This window comes from Humulus lupulus, chromosome 3 (genome assembly GCF_963169125.1).
Source record: "Humulus lupulus chromosome 3, drHumLupu1.1, whole genome shotgun sequence".
In the NCBI taxonomy this organism is placed as follows: domain Eukaryota; kingdom Viridiplantae; phylum Streptophyta; class Magnoliopsida; order Rosales; family Cannabaceae; genus Humulus; species Humulus lupulus.
In genome coordinates this window covers 120,218,211-120,235,581 of record NC_084795.1, presented here as the reverse complement: position 1 = coordinate 120,235,581, position 17,371 = coordinate 120,218,211, and positions in this window count along the sequence as shown.

The following is a 17,371-nucleotide window of genomic DNA, read 5'->3' as shown; positions in this document are numbered from 1 at the left end:
CCAATGACATATTTTAAAGATTTTTCTTTGTAATCATCATGTATTTTCTAACAATCCCTTGGGATTTAAAACAATTGCCTCTGGGCTCAGCTCGAAGTTTTTTTTTTATTTAAATATACATTTTAACTTTTGATCTGTTTGTCTTTCCTCTATTATTTTCCCATGCTTGTGAATCCTTGGAACCTTGTACATTCGAAATCTTAGGAATTGACTTTAGATCGAGATAGATTATATCAATCATGGTTGTATCAAAAATTTTGCTCGCTTATTTATGTCATACCTGTTAATAATCAGGCCTCGAACCTGGTTATGTCCAGGGCTTTTTAAGGATGTAAACTTAGTTCGCACTAAGTTTATTGAAAATTAAAGCTTTTAAAATGCCATTGAATAATCAAATTTTCCAAGCTTCTAAGTTTCGGAGCTGGTTATATCCAGGGTTTTAGATGATTTAAACTTAGTACGCGCTAGGTTTATTGAAAACTCGAGCTTTAAAAAGCCCCTGAATAATCAATTTTCAAGCTTCTAAGTTTTTAATCTTATCCGAGTAGGCTTAATTTTCTTAAAATACTTAGCGTCCTCGGTTATGTGCCCCCCAAGTAACTAGGAAGTGTAAAATTTCCTGGTTCCTTTTACAATTATAAGAACACGAGCTAACAATAATAAAACGAGGAAATGGTTATTTAATAATCCATATGTTATTTAATTGAAGCGACTTTTATAAACAAACCTTACATTGATGGTAGTACTATTGATAATACTTTTTCAAGTGGAGAGCATTCCAGGTTCGTGGGACTACTTCCCCATTCATTCGAGCTACCTTAAAAGTTCCCTCGTGTAAGACTTTTACGATCTGGTACGTTCCTTCCCAGTTCAGGCCCAACACATCATCCTTGGGGTCTTTGTTCGCTGAAAAGACCCTTCTGAGAACCAGGTCGCCTAATTCAAGTCTACGCCCCTTGACTTTTGAATTGAAATAGTAGAGGATCTTTTGTTGATAATGGGTGAGTTGTAACTGCGATTCTTCTCATTTTTCTTCGATCAGATCGAGAGATGCATTAAGTAGACCGTTATTCTATTCTTGATCAAACGTCCTTCACCTATAAGTAGTTACCATGGCTTCAATTGGAAGCATGGTGTTGACCCTCGATTTGGTCAACGACAGGGAATCAATAAAAATGAAAGAAATAAGATTAGTTGAACTCAAGAAGATAAACGACACCAAAGTTTATAGTGGTTCGGCCTCAGATATTGGCAATAACCTACTTCCACTTAATTTTGTTATTGATATCTTATGGAACCTGCAATCAACAAACAAGGGTTTACTAAGTTTCACAATCTCCGAAAAGGTATCCATGGTCCTCCCTTCAAAGAGTCCCTTGAGTCCTATTTATAGGCTCAAGAATCTACTTGTGGGCCGACGGGGCCCAATACACCTTGATTTATACATATTTGAAATATAACAGAAAACATAATCTTTACATAAAAATAGGATAAAGTATCTTAGAAATATCTTATAATTGTATTGGAAATGTGACTTTGTTACCACGACCAGACCTAGTCGTACATGCCAACACAGCCTCTACAGTACAGTTGAGCATTCTTCTTAAATTCATCGAGCAACTTTTCACCTGGTCGTTGGTCGACCTGAATGTAGTCACTGAGTAGACACATATATCCGATGTGTACACAAATTTCACCACGTTAGTGAGTAGTATTTTTTAGGGTAAACAATTGCCCCCCCAAGTTTATTTTACTGCGACCAGCAGTTAATAAACTTACTCGATCAGCCATCTGTCTAAACTATCACATCTGTCAGTACCTTTTTGAGAAAGCACGGGTTATGATCTTTACAGTTTCCCAAAAATATTTTGACAGTTATTGCGATTCCCCATGCCTCGAAACTCCATTCTCATTATTACCTTGCATTAATGTTCCGATCAATATAAATATATGCTCTTCCACACCTTTTCATTTTTACCCAAGGTTTCTCTCTCCTCAATACCACTCAGAAAAAAACTTCCAAGAAAACCAGCGTCTTCAGTTCAATCCAGAGAATCTACAATCAACTTTAAGCACCATTCTCATGTTTTCTTCAACAAATTTGTACTTCAAGTAAGTTTTCGAATTCATCTTCTTACTTTTAACGTGTTTTAGCCCTAATTTGCCTGTTCCCACAACTGGGCTCACACTGTTCTTGGAATTTTTTTTGGGTAATTGTGTTTCGGAAAAAATACATAGAATAACTATGATAGAAGAGAATTTAGGCAGTATAATGTACTAGGCAATGCTTAAAAAGAAATGTTGGTATAAGAATACTGATGTTGGGTCCAAAATCAAAGTAAAATTTTGATTTTAAGCTTCTTGGAAAAACTGGGTTTTTCCCGCCTATTTTCGGAGTTGAAAAGTTTTTTTCAGAAAAACTTTTCACTTTCGCATTTTGATCTGTTTTTTCAAACTGCTCGCACATTTATTTAGTTTTTATCATAATGCTGCTGGTCGTATAAAAGCTTCACTTTTATACACGAGCAACGTTATCCTTGCTTTTCATTTTCTTCTAACTATTGGTCATAGATTCTCACTTCCCCTTTGCTCTTCTCAGATATTCATGCATGATCCTTGGGGAGGTGAGAGACCAATAGACAATGACCTTCTCGCGTTGTTGTTCGAGGATCAAAAACATCTTTCTTTACACTTTCTTGAGCCTTTATCTTCACATCAAAATCCCACGACCAGTCCTTCAGCCAGTCAACCAAACATGGGTCGTGTCAAATATACTGCTCGTAAGAAAAAGAAAAATACCAATTCAACTTCTAACCATCTGGTATCCAATACTAAGGGTCCATTAAACGACCCTCAACCTCTAAATTTCTCACCACTAGACATTCAGCCAAAAGCCCGTCCTCGCAATGGACCTCGAGCAGAAATAGACTGGGCTTCCTGGTATTACTTTACATAGACGCACAATGGACCAAAGGGCAAACGTTCCTGGAGGCGCCTTCAGTGCTTGGTCGAGGTATCACATCGAGGCAGGGGCAATCTTGCCCTTGCATGATTTTTTCAAAGGGGTGGCCAATTATTTCGAGGTCGCCCCTTTTCAAATAACACCCAATGGATATAGAGTACTATCAGCACTCTATATCCTTTACAACCACAAAAAATGGCATGTGCCTACCACACACGAGATCAACTATCTATTCAATCTTAAATCTAACCCCAACCAAAACAACACGGGGTTTTTCCACTTCTGCCACAAGGAATCTGCTCGCATATTCCTGAGTGACGTTACCCTTAAATACAACGTAGGAAAATACTTCCAGGAGTACTTCCTCACTACAGACCTGGGTGTTGACAACTTGGCATTCACACGAGGAGGTAAACTTTTCAATCTCTGGTCAGACTTTCTGGTCGTTCGTTTTTGTTAGTTTTTCCTTTCCTTGTCCTTAGTAATCTGGTGTTGCACCTAGGTCCATGGTACTGACCAGACCCCACTCTAGAGATGGAGATAAGGGCCACGACCCTAGCCAGCATGACGAACATAGAAAAGAGCATCAAGGAGCTGGTCACTGAAAGCAATTTAAGACTGGTTGGCCTTTTGGAACCACATCAAGAAGTGAGGGAATCCACTGCGGGGAGTGCCACTAGAGAGGGCACCAAAGGATAGGAAATCCTTGAGCAGCAGCAAGATATGTCACAACCCTAGAGGCGACGACCAACGGGAGTGGCCATCTGAGAACCCTCCAGCAACCCTCGAACCACTGCTACCCCTGCCCATCATGGGAAGGGAAGGTAAAAACTATCGGAATATACTGGTCCTATACTTGAGAACGGTATAGACTTTTCACTTCTTGATAATTTTCCCATCCCTTATCATTTATTTGATAGGGATGGCAATTTTAAATTTACGACCAGTAATTTTAACCTGGACCTCTTCGAGACAGATAATGAGTGTAGCTATAGTTCTTTAGATAATATATCGACCAGTACATATAGTTCAGGTATACTACTTGGTATTTCTCTTTACATTATTCCATTATCACTCCAAACTGCTTCTTAACATATCTGCTCGTTTATTTTTGTTTTGTAGTCATTCCATCTGAAGACGCTTTGGACATGTACGCTTTTGATGAAGCTCCTATGAGCAAGAGGAAACCGAGCAGAAGGCATCCTGGGGAGAGAAATAGTGAGTCTTCCAAGAAAAAGGCTCGATTAGAAGACCCTCCATCTCCAACTCCTTCCAGAACTACAACGACTCCTCCTGATCCTTGCAGTGGCCCTTCCTCCGAGCAGGCAGGGAGATCCCCGGCCGCAGACTTGTTGAACAACACTTTTAACGCTACCTACGAGAAGCTGCAAACATTGTCCAAGCACTGTCGCAGCCAGGAAGCCTTTGGTCAACTTCCCCCACTGAAGCACAACCGGGTCATTAGTTGCGGACTTTTTGAAGTCCTCAGTGTAAGTGCTTTTTTAATTGTTTTAGTTGAGCGAAAATTTCTCTAATTGCCTCTAACTGTTCACTTTTTCTCCGTTCGCAGGGCATCTTGACCATGAGCCATTGTTGGTGTTGTGCTGAGGAGATCGAGGTCAAACATGCCGAGGAGATCAAGGTGATTGAAGGAAAATTCGTTGGTTTAACCGAGGAGATAAAAAGGAGCCAAGAAGAGCTGGAAAAAGTCATTGCTACCAAAGAGAAGTTTAAGGAAGCTTCAGAAAACAACTTTAATGAAGCAACCAAACTTCAAGAAGACCTGGCAGCCAGCATGGAGGAGGCTACTGGGCTAGAGGAGTGGGTCAAGCTGCTCAAGGAAACAAATTCCCAAAACCTAGAGAGGTTCAGAGGAGCAACCTTCATTTTCTTTTGTTTGTTTTTGAAGAACAACCCAGGGGCGAATTTCGGCTTCCTTCCCGAGTAGATGAGGCAGGTCAAACTGGTGAAGTGCGCTGCTTGCCCAGAAGAGGAAAAGAATGCTCAGGAATCTCCTGAAATTTCCCTAGTGACAGGCATTGATGGTGCTGAAGAAGATGCAAGAACAACAGTCAACCAGCAATCTCAGCTAGACCCTCCTCCATCTGCACAATAATTTCTTTTTAAGTTTTCTTAACTTTTTATCTAAAACATGCGAACAATCAGTTCGTGTTGTTGAGACAATTTTGCTGCATAGGGCAGCTTTTATTTTATATTTTAATTACATCCGAGCAGCAATTGCTTGCGGTGTAAAGACATTTCATTATGATATTATAATATACTTATTGCTATGATAACATCTGCTCGTATGAACGAACATAGCATAACACTCTGTTAAGATTTTCACTAAACCAACTAAAAGTATAGAAAAATACTCTAGGTGTCGTAGTATGATTTCCCTTATTTTGCTCGTGTATTTATATATTCATGTTGATATGCTTTGCTTGCTTAGGAGCTTATGGTTCTAGGTCACTTTCCATGACCAAGTCCTGTTCGAACGTTACAGCTCGTGTATTTGATAAACAGATAATGATAATATAGCAAAACAACACACGTAATGAGAAAATACTTGTAATAAATACAATAATTGACAAGAGTAACTAACTGCGCATAGTTCCTTTTATTTCTCGTAATAAAATGGACATAATCGTGTATGTACGAGTGATCAAAGATTGACCTTACACTTATGAGCGACCAGTCATTTAACTAACTAGCCCTTGTTCATAAACTTGTAAAAAGTAAAATTAATACAAGCCAATTCTTTAAAAAGAATTGTTCATTGATAATACTTGCGCAAGTGTTCTCCATTCCAATAGCGAGGAATGAGATCTCCATTTAAGAGAGGAAGTTTATATGTGCCTGGTTGAAAGATTTCTTCAATTTGATATGGGCCTTCCCAGTTTGGGCCGAGCACTCCAGTACTATGGTCGCGAGTGTTGCGAAAAACTCTTCTGAGTACTAAATATCCCATGTCAATCTTTCTTTCGCGTACTTTAGAGTTGAAATATCAAGCGACTTTTTGTTGGTAAGCTGCAACTCAAAGTTGAGCTTGCTCGCGCCTTTCATTGACTAAGTCCAAAGACTGCATCAATAATTGGTCATTTGTATTCTGGTCGTATGTTAGCCTTCTATGTGATGGGGAATCTAACTCAATAGGCAACATGGCTTTATACCCATAGGCCAAAGAAAATGGTGTATGGCCTGTTGCTGTTCGATGAGATGTTCTATACAGCCAGAGTACTTCTGGCAATATTTCTGGCCATGCCCCTTTTGCTTCTTCAAGTCTTTTCTTTAGTGTGTCCTTTAAAGTCTTATTAACGACTTTAACTTGTCCGTTGGCCTGTGGATGACCAATTGATGGAAAACACTTTATAATACCATGCCTTTCGTAGATATCTGTGAAAAGATCGTTGTCAAATTGTGTGCCATTATCTGAGACAATCTTTCTTAGAAGCCCATACCGACATATGATGTTTTTAACGAAGAAATCCAATACTTTCTTGGTCGTTATAGTTTCAAGTGGCTCAGCTTCAACCCACTTAGTAAAATAGTCAACATCAACTAGTGCATACTTGGCACTCCCTTTACCACTAGGTAAAGATTCAATCAGATCAACTCCCCAAACGGCGAACAACCATGGACTTTGCATTTGTTTGAGCTCATTTGGGGCTGCTCATGGTATCTTTGAGAATCTTTGACACTTGTCACACATTTTAACAAATTCCATAGAGTCCTCGATCATGGTAGGCTAGAAATACCCTTACTGGAGAATCTTTTTTGACAAACTTTGCCCCCCAGCGTGATCTCCACAGAAACCTTCATTTACTTCTTGCATTAATTTCTTAGCCTTCTCCTTAGAAATACACCATAATAGAGGCATTGAGTATCCTCATCTATACAAGACTCCGTTGACCAAAATAAATCGTGATGATTGTCTTTGAAGCGTCCTCGCTTTGTTCCTTTCTGCTGGTAATACTCCTTTCTCGAGATATTTGATGATGGGTGTCATCCACGTGTTTGATGCCTGTATCACTAGCGAGGATTCTTCCACTTGAATGCTTGGCACTGACAAATGTTCGATGGGTACTAGGCTCAAGGCGTCAACATCTTTAGCCCTTGGCAACTTGGCTAAGGCATCAACATTTGAGTTTTGACCGCGAGGAACTTGTTGGAGAGTATACTTTTCAAACTGCACCAGAAAGTCCTTCGCTTTGTTCAAATAAGCCACCATCTTGAGACCCCTGGCCTGATATTCTCCCATAATTTTATTAACTACTAGCTGAAAATCACTATATTATTCTAGTGATCTTATATCCATATATTTGGCTAGTCTGAATCCTGTGAGTAGAGCCTTGTACTCAGCTTCATTGTTGGAGGCTGTAAAGTTGAATCTGATCGCACAGTGCAATCGATGTCCTTCGGGTGTGAATAAAATCAACCTTGCCCCTGAGTTGTGCTCATTGGATGAACCGACTACGAACAACTTCCAGGTAGGGGATTGATTTTGATCATCATTCTCTATCAACAGTTCACTGGTAGGGAGTCCGATAAATTCCGCAACGAAATCCACTAGGGCCTGTCCCATTATAGCTTTTCATGGCGCATAGGAAATTTCAAACTTCCCTAACTCAACTGCCCATTTTAGTAGTCGACCAGCGGCTTCTAGTTTTTGTAGGACGTGCCGTAGTGGCTGGTCGGTAAGCACTATGATGGGGTGAGCCTGAAAGTAGGGTTACAGCTTTCCAGATGCCAGAATCAAGCAATACGCTAATTTCTCTAAGGTCGGATATTGTAGTTTTGCTCCCACTAGCCTCTTGCTTACGTAGTATACTACTTTTTGAATGTTGTCCTACTCTTTGATTAAAATAGCACTAGCTATGTACTTTGTAATTGCTAAATAGATGAACAAAGCTTCTCCTTTGACCGGTTTGGGCAAAACTGGTGGTTGCGACATGTGGGATTTTAAAACTTGAAAGGCCTGTTTGCACTCTTCTATCCATTCAAACTTTTTGTTGCCTCTGAGCAGATTAAAAAGTGGAACACACTTGTCCATTGATTTTGATATGAATCTAGTTAGGACCGCAATTCTTCCCATTAGGCTTTGAACATCTTTAATCTTGGCGCGGGACTACATTTCGATCAGCGCCTGAATTTTTTCGAGATTAGCCTCGATTACTCATGAGTTTACTATGAATCCCAAAAATTTTCCTGATCCAACACCAAAGAAACACTCAAGAGGGTTCAATTTCATTTGATATTTGTTTAAGATGTTGAAGCATTCTTTTTGGTACATGATGTGTTCTTCGGCCTTTTTTGACTTGACCAGCATATCGTCCACATAGACTTCCATGTTATTGCTGATCAGGTCTTTGAACATGTGGTTGACTAGCTGCTAGTAGGTCGCACCAGCATTTTTCAAACCAAAGGGCATTACTTTATAGCAGTAAAGTCCCATATCTATTCGAAAGCTAGCATGATCCTCATCAGGTGGATGAATACTAATTTGATTATAACCAGAGTATGCATCCATGAACGATAGAATTTCATGTCCTTACGTAGCATCGACCAACTGGTCGATTCTTGGAAGTGGGAAACAATCCTTTGGGAAGGTTTTATTAAGGTTAGTGAAATCCACGCACATCCTCCAGTTTCCATTTGGCCTGGGGACTAGTACGGGATTAGAGACCCTAGATGGATAAAACGCTACCCAAATATATCCATTTTCCTTCAACTTCTCGACTTCTTCTTTCAAGGCCTTAGATATATCTTTGTCGAGCAGCCTTCTTTTTTGTTGTACAGGTGGAAAGTTTTTGTCTATATTCAAGACATGGATAATCACTGTTGGGTCTATCCCAACCATATCTTTATGCGACCAGGCAAAGACCTCCTGGTGTTTCTTTAAAAACTCTACTAGTTTGTTTTTCGTTGTTGTCTCTAACTTTTTACTGACTTTCACAACCCTGGTCGGATCTGTCTCTTCTAACTAGACATCCTGAGGTCCTCCATGGGTCCGACATTATCTTCAAAATCCCCAAAGCGAGGATCTAAGTTCATATCCTCACTTTGGGCAACACCCTATTTGGTGACTTGTTCACCTAATTGGGCCTATGTTTCATTTACTACAAGCAACCTTTTTTCAGCTCTATCCCTGATCCGCCTCTTCTTGCTTTTGTGATCAAGGAATTGTAGCATTCTCTAGCTTCTCGTTGGTTTTTCAACATGCACGCAACTCCCACGTCAGTTAGAAATTTCATGGCCAAATGCCAGACTGAAGTTACAACTCACAGATCAACGAGTATGAGTCTTCCAAAGACAACATTATATGCAGTTGGACAATAAACTAATATGAAAGTAGCAAGTAATGTCCTGTTTGCAGGTGCAGTTCCTGCTGTGACTGGGAGTTTGATCGACCCTGTTGGAACGAGTCCTTCGCCAGAAAAACCGTAGATGGTTTGGTTGCATGGTTCTAAATCTTGCACTGATAATTTCATTCTTTCCAGTGAAGATTTATACAAAATATTGACTGAGCTTCCTGTATCTAACAACACAAGTTTTACCATCATGTTGGCAACCTGAACGTCTATGACTAACAGATCTGAGTGGGGAAATCGAACATGCTGAGCATCTAGCTCAGAGAAAATTATTAACGCGTCCTCTGTTCGAACTTTTTTGGGAGTTCGCTCCTTGACATTTAGCATTTTGATGTCTTGACGTAGAGTTCTGGCATATCTCTCCCTTGCCTTACCATTGTCACCTGCTATGTGTGGTCCTTCGCAGATTATTAACAATGTACCAGCGACCGGAGCTAGTTGAAAAGGAGGCGAGCGTTGGCTTACAGGCGCCTGCTCGTTGCCTTTGTGAGCCTCTTATTGATAACCTCCATCTGCTTGTACATACCTCCTTATATGTCCTTGTTGGATGAGGAACTCAATCTCATCCTTGAGCTGGTTAGACTCATTGGTGTCATGGCCATAGCCGTTGTGGAAATGACAAAACTTGGTCGTGTCCCTTTTGGAGATATCTTTTCTAATCAGTGTTGGTCGTCGAAAGGGAACAGTGGTATGACTTGCTTGATATTTTTCAGCTCAGCTATCGATCAGGTAGTGTAATTGGTGAACCTTGGCATGTATTTTTTTTTTCTTGGGGTGCTTGTTATCAGATGTTTTCGACTCATTGTTCTCCCTTTCCCCCGATTTTTTCTGTTATTTTTGTTGTTGCCGTTGGGTTTACCGGACCCATTGGCGGCTTTGGTTGGGTCTTCCTTCTTGCCCTGGTCGTCCACAGGAGTTTTCCCTTCATTAGCAATAGCCTCTTCAAGCTTGATATACTTTTATGCTCGATCCATGAATTCTTGAGTGCTCTTGACTCCGTTCTTTTGTAAGCTACTCCAGAGGGGAGAATGGCGCCGAACTCCAACCGTAAACACCATCATCTTTCCCTCATCTCCAGTAGATTTGGCCAAAGCAGCGGGTGTATTCGACCAACATAGAACTTTCCGTAAAACTCCTTTACGAACATTTCCCAGGAAACTATGCTGGCTGGAGGGAGCAGATTCAAATAACGTGGCAGGAAAAATCCTACATCGAGCATCATCTGACACCTTTTGGATGTCCATCTGTATCTCAAACTTGTCAACATGAGATACAAGATCATCTCCTCCTATAACATTGGGTAAAATTGGCATCTTAAATTTGCTCGGATTTTCTACCATAGCAATTCTACGAATGAATGGGGTGCCCTTCCTCCTATCAAATTCTATATGGGACTCCCTGTTCCCAACTAGTTGTTGCAAGATCTGATTCAAGGCATCTACTTTGGCCTGAACAACATTTGGTATTGCTGGAGCGACTGGGCTGAGGGGAAGTTCTCATCGTGTCTTTCCCTTCAGTTATTTAGTACATCCCTCAGGTCTTCACCCTTCACCTTTTCTCGCTTGCGCCTAGTTGGTCAAAGACATTGGCCTATTTAGGCTGCCCCTAGCATTTTGGCTTACAGGTCTTTCTCCATTGGCGAAGGATTTTGTCGTTTGCCTCTCTCTTCCTACTGTCGACCAGCGCTCCTACTGCTTGAATCCTCCTCATTATAATCATGGCCATCTCTAAATTGTGACCTATGAGGGTGCGACTTGCTGTTTGCACTGTTTCCCTCTCTCCCTGCTGGCACATCCCGATAAATAGGGGGAGGCCTGCGTTGGTCGGTAGGTCCTCTAACATTACTATGTTGTGGGGGACCTTTGACTGCAGAGCCTGAATCTGCCTATCTCCTACTTCTTGAGGGACGTTGTCTCCTGCTAGGAGGGTTTTGCTCCTCAGCTGCCAGGCGTCTAGGGCTTCTGGGATGCTGCTTGGCCCTATACTTCCTTTGCTGCTGAAAGTTATCTTGACCAGCGCGAGAGGGTGGTCGCTAATCAGGATCTTGGACTGGCCTCTCCTGTTGAGCTGCAAGAGGTTGCTATGGTCTTTGAAGATTCATTGGTTGTGGTGGATTATGATGATACTGAGGATGCTCTGAATGTAGATTTTGCTGAGGGTAAGTGTTGGGTGGCTGATTTGGTTGGGAGGCAGGTGCAAGCTGTCCTCGTGCCAATTGAATTCCCACAGTGGCATCCCTCTGCTGGCGATCCATGTCAGCTTGCCTCTCATTCAGTTCTTTGCGCTGCCGGTCAATCTTTCTTTGCTACAACACCATTGTCTCAGCTACATTCTCTTGATTAGCTCTCAGATTGGCTAATTCTTCTTGCAATACAATCATAGTTGACCACAATGTTTCAGCATCCTTCTCCTCCTCTTTCAACTCCACCTGTGGTTCATCCTCTGCTACATCTTGTGGAGGAGGTTGATTTGGCATATTCCTAAAACTTTGACCCACTTTCCCAATTGTCTTTTCCATTTGATCTTCTTGAAGGTGTTGAGTTCAGCTCTCAACGAGAGCACCAAAATGTTCACCCTCGATTTGGTCAACGACACAGAGTCAATAAAAACGATAGAAATAAGAACAATTGAACTCAAGAAGATAAACGACACCAAAGTTTATAGTGGTTCAGTCCCAGATATTGGTAATAACCTACTTCCACTTAATGTTGTTATTGATATCTTATGGAACCTGCAATAAAAAAACAAGGTATTACTAAGTTTCACAAGTTTCGAAAAGATATCCAGGGTCTTCCCTTCAAAGAGTCCCTTGAGTCCTATTAATAGGCTAAAGAATCTACTTGTGGGCCGATGGGGCCCAATACACCTTGATTTATACTTATTTGAAATATAACAGAAAACATAATCTTTACATAAAAATAGGATAAAATATCTTATAACTGTATTTGAAATGGAACTTTGTTACCACGACCAAACCTAGTCGTACATGCCAGCACAGCCTCTACCGTACGGTTGAGCATTCTTCTTAAATTCATCGAGCAACTTCTCGCCTGGTCGTTGGTCAACCTGAATGTAGTCACTAAGTAGACTTGTATGTTTCATGTGTACATGAATCTCGCCACATCATTGAGTAGTAATTTTTAGGGTAAACACATGTCCTCACTTCCGAAAGTTAGGGAAAGAGGAGAATGCCCCGTGGAGGCCCTGTGAGAATTTTGGTAGGCCCAGAGTAATTGTGGGAGCTGTTCGTGCCATAATCCCTTGGCTTCATCTAACCTCCTCTTCAGGCTCACCTTAAGGGTCTTATTTACAGCTTCAACCTGCCCGTTGGCTTGTGGGTATGCTATTGACAAGAAACTCTTTGTTATGTCGTGTGTTTCACAAAAGTTTGTGAAGAGATCACTATCGAACTGCGTTTCGTTATTTGACACGTTCATCTTAGCAAGTCCAAATTGACAGATGATACTTTTCACTACGAAATCCAGGACTCTCTTTAAAGTAATTGTTGCCAGGGGTTCTGCTTCTACCCACTTCGTGAAGTAATCGATCACCACTACCGCATATCGAACTCCTCCTTTTCCCATAGGTAGGGAACCTATTAGATCAATTTCCCATGCTGCAAATGACCAAGGGGAGGAAATCATTGTTAGCTCGACTGGAGCAGCTCAGGCAACTATGGCGAAACACAAACATTTGTCACACTTCTGAACATACGAGATCGAATTGTTCGTTAAAGTGGGCCAAAAATAGCCCTGTCTTAGTACCTTCAGCGCCAAGTTTTGACCCTAGCTGGATTTCCACAAAAACCTTCGTGTATTTCTTGCAAAATGGTTTTGGCTTCCTCGGGCAGAGCACATCGCATGAGAGGCAATGAATGACCACGCCGATATAAGGTCCCATCGACTATTACATACCTTGGAGCTTGATAGATTACTTTTCTCGCGTCTTTTCTGTCGTTAGGTAACTTTCCAGTTGTAAGATATTCTATTATAGGAGTCATCCAGGTCGGTCTTATATCAATCATTTCGACCTCCGTTACTTCTCCCGTTACACTTGGGCTCTCCAAGAACTCCACTGACACTACATTTAATGTTTCAACCTCTTTTGTAGTAGCAAGTCATTTGAATGCGTCAGCATTAGAATTCTACTTGCGGGGTATCTGTTCAATAGAGATGTACTAAACTTCAGAAAGTTCCCCCTTTACCTTAGCTAGGTAAGTTGCCATCTTGATGCCTCGAGCTTGGTACTCCCCTAATACCTAATTTACCATGAGTTGTGAATCATTGTAGCATTGGATGGCTTTAGCCTTTAGCTCTCTTGCCACCCTAAGCCCTGCCAGTAAGGCCTCATATTCTGCTTCGTCGTTGGATGCCTTAAATCCAAATCTTAAAGCAGTATGGAATCGATGTCCCTCGGGCGAGATTAAAATTATCCCAGCTCCTTTATCTGTAATGCCCCGAATTTCCTAATAAGGGTTAGGACCTTGATTAGGAGGCCGGGAGGACCATAATTGAATTATGATGTTATTTAATGATTATATGCATGTTTATGTGAGTTATATTATTATATGATGGTAAATGCATGCATATGGGTGTATTTATGATTATAAGGGTATTTTGGTAATTTGGCCGCTGTGGGCGTAAATGTATATTTTGGGTGCATGGTTGTGATTAATTAATATAGCCACATTATAAGGTGGATTGGTTCGAGCTATTCGGCATGAGACAATCATGAAATGTAAGTGTTCGGTCTAGTCATAACGGGTTTAAGTTCGGGACTCGTGGTGAGTCTCGGGGTCATTTCGATGATTAGAACATTACCGGGAATTAAAGGGTAACGGGATATGATTTATTGGCATTTGAGAATAGCGGGAATTTGAGGGTGTTAATTATAATTAACAAGATAGGCGGGAAAGGACGATTTTGCCCTTGGGAAGACCTTAGAAACTTTTAATGACCTAAGGGCATTTAGGTCATTTGGTTTGGATTTATATTGACTTTGAAGGCTGTAGAAACCTTTAGACAAAAACAGAGCATCATCCTCATCTCCTTCTTTCTCTCCCGTACATGTTCTTCCCTTCATCTTCCTTTGAATTTTGAGAACCAAACCAAGGAAACAAGCTAGGAGAGCAAGGCTTGAGGACTTAGGACCTTGGTTCAATAAGTGAGGGGTGCCTAAAGCAAGCTTGAGGTAGGTTCCAGCCATTAATTTTATGGTATACTCTATTTTGGGCTTTAGTTTTCAGCTTGTGAATTCTTTGTGAAAAGTTGGAATTAATGGAAGTTATGATTGATATTTAACTTGGGTTTTGATGAGGGCTTGATATAGATGAAGTTTAGGGGTTGAATTGAGTGTTTGGATGATGTTTGGGATAGGTTTGAAGGGTTGGTTTCAAGGAGAAAGCAGGGGAAGAAATTCTGGTTCTTTGCTGTTTTGCGTAATGTGCCGCAGCATGGCTATGGTGAGCCGCGGCCTACGTTGGTTTCTGGGGTGGAAATGCCTCTGTCAGAGAGGTGAGCCACGACATGGCTATGGTGAGTCGCGGCCCATAGAGGCATTTTTGGCCAGAAATGGGTTTTTAACTTGGGGATGCTAGCCTTGGGCCTCGGGGTCGATCCTACTACTCGGTTTAGTTTGGATTGATGTCCCGGAGGCTAGATATTGGTTTGGGACCCTTTGTTAATCATTTTCATTGATGAATCCTATATTTTGGTTATGACTAGGTGATCGCTAAAGGACTAAAAGTTGATCGTTCTCAAGGGTCGTTCTTTTAATCATTCTAGCTCGAATCTGAGGTAAGAAAACTGCACCCTGTGTATATGTGACATGAATGGCTATTCTTGATGCATGTTGGTTGACTATTAAATATGACATGCATGGCTATTATTGGTGCATGTTGGATTGTTAAATATAATGCATATAATGCATGAGAAACATGTGATTAGGACAAGCTTTATATACTGAGTATGATATCGTTCAGAGCTTGAGCCTCTGTGTTCGTGCATGATCCTAATTGTACTAGTACTTGTTGAATAAGCATGCTGAATACCTTGTGTATGGATATTGGATATGTGATTTATGTTTGGTGGCATGGCTTACTTGTGTATGGCACTGACTTATTAGTCAGAATCGGCAACTGTGTTAGATCCATCTGTGAAGCTGTGATTTATTAGTCAAGTTCACAATGAGTTAAACACTGGTTGTGTTTTACTGACATAAGAGTCAGAGATGGCATAACGTCATGAACGCCGAGCCAAATGAAGATTAGATCTAATCGATATCAGCAAGAATGACTCATATGGGGTATTAACGCTGGACCAACCTTAAGGTCGACGAACTTATAAGCGCTTGGCTAGTCTGAGACTAGTTGTTCAGAGCCAGGGCATATGGCCCCGGTGACTGTTTGTCACATGGCTAGGGAACGCTGTTCCACAGTTATGACTCTAGAGTCAGGAGGAAGGTTATGTTGGTGATTAATCACCATGCACCTATCCTATTAAAGCTAGTGAGATGCTCACTTATTTATTAAGCCCTGGTGATCCTATCGTCACATGGCTACAGGGTGCTGATCCCATATTGGTGACTTTTGATATCTGTTAAGCCCTGGTGATCCTATCATCACATGGCTAAAGGGAGCTGTCCCCATATTTGTGACTTTTTGTGATAGTCACCTATTTGTTTGGACTGTTGGTCTTGAGTAATTAATACGATCACTGTTGATATTATATCATGTTATATTGTGTTTTCTTGCTGGGCTTCAGCTCACGGGTGCTATGTGGTGCAGGTAAAGGCAAAAGAAAGTTGGACCATCCTTGAGTTTGAGAGCTTAGGTGATGACGTGTACATATGCAGCTGCTCGTCCGCCACGACCGAGGTTTAAAGAGGAACTAGGGTTAAACCCTGTTTTGCCGCTTAGATCAGCCTGTTGTAAATATTTTCTTGTAGTAGACTCTAAAATTATAATTTTGGGATCCCAATGTATATATTAAACGTTCTAATGAAACGTTACATCTTATCCAAAAAATTTAATCCCTAAACTGCTAATCATACTTAGATGCACGATTTTGGCCAAATAACTCGATTAGCGAGTTTAGCACTATTTACAAGGCACACCGTAACGGTCCCTGGGGTTGGGGCTGGCTCCATAATTCTTGCGCTGGCTCCTTCATGAGCTCGTCTTAAAAATTGGTGCATTCAGCCATAAAATCAGCAAGGGCCTTGCTCTTGAGTGAAGTCTGTGGCATGTACAATATCTTGAACTGGCTAAGTTTAATGGTCCATTTTAAAAGACGTCCTGACATTTCAGGTTTTTGCAAAACCTGCCTTAAAGGTTGGTCGATTAAGACATTTATAGAATGGGACTGGAAGTATGGCTGGAGCTTTCTGGAAGCCAATACCAGACAGAATGCCAGCTTCTCTATCAGTGGGTATCGTGACTCAGCTCTGAGAAGCCTCTTGCTTACGTTATACATTGGTTTCTGAGCACGGTCTTCTTCTCGAACTAACACGGAACTGCTTGCATTCTCTGTCACGACCATATAAAGGAACAAAGACTCTCCAAGTATCGGTTTAGATAATACCAGGGGCTTGGCCATATGCATTTTTAGGTCGTGGAATGCCAGTTCACACTCCTCAGTCCACTCAAATTTATTGTTTCCTATGAGAAAGTTGTAGAATGGCTGACACTTGTCAGTGGATTTTGAAATGAATCGATTCAAAGCCGTCACCCTTCTAGTTAGACTTTGAAGTTCTTTTCGCGAACTGGGTGAAGGCATTTCCAATAATGATATTTTTTTTTTCAGGATTCACCTCTATTCTCCTCGTGTTGACAATGAACCCCAGAAACTTTCCAGATGCCACCCCGAAATTGCATTTCTGGGGATTCAGATTCATGTCATATCTCCTCAGTATTCCAAAACATTCTTCCAGATTGGATATCTGGTTAGCAAACATTTTGTTGACCAAGCGTTGGTATGTAGCCCTAACATTCTTCAATCTGAATGGCATACCTTTGTAACAATATATGTTATGCTCGATC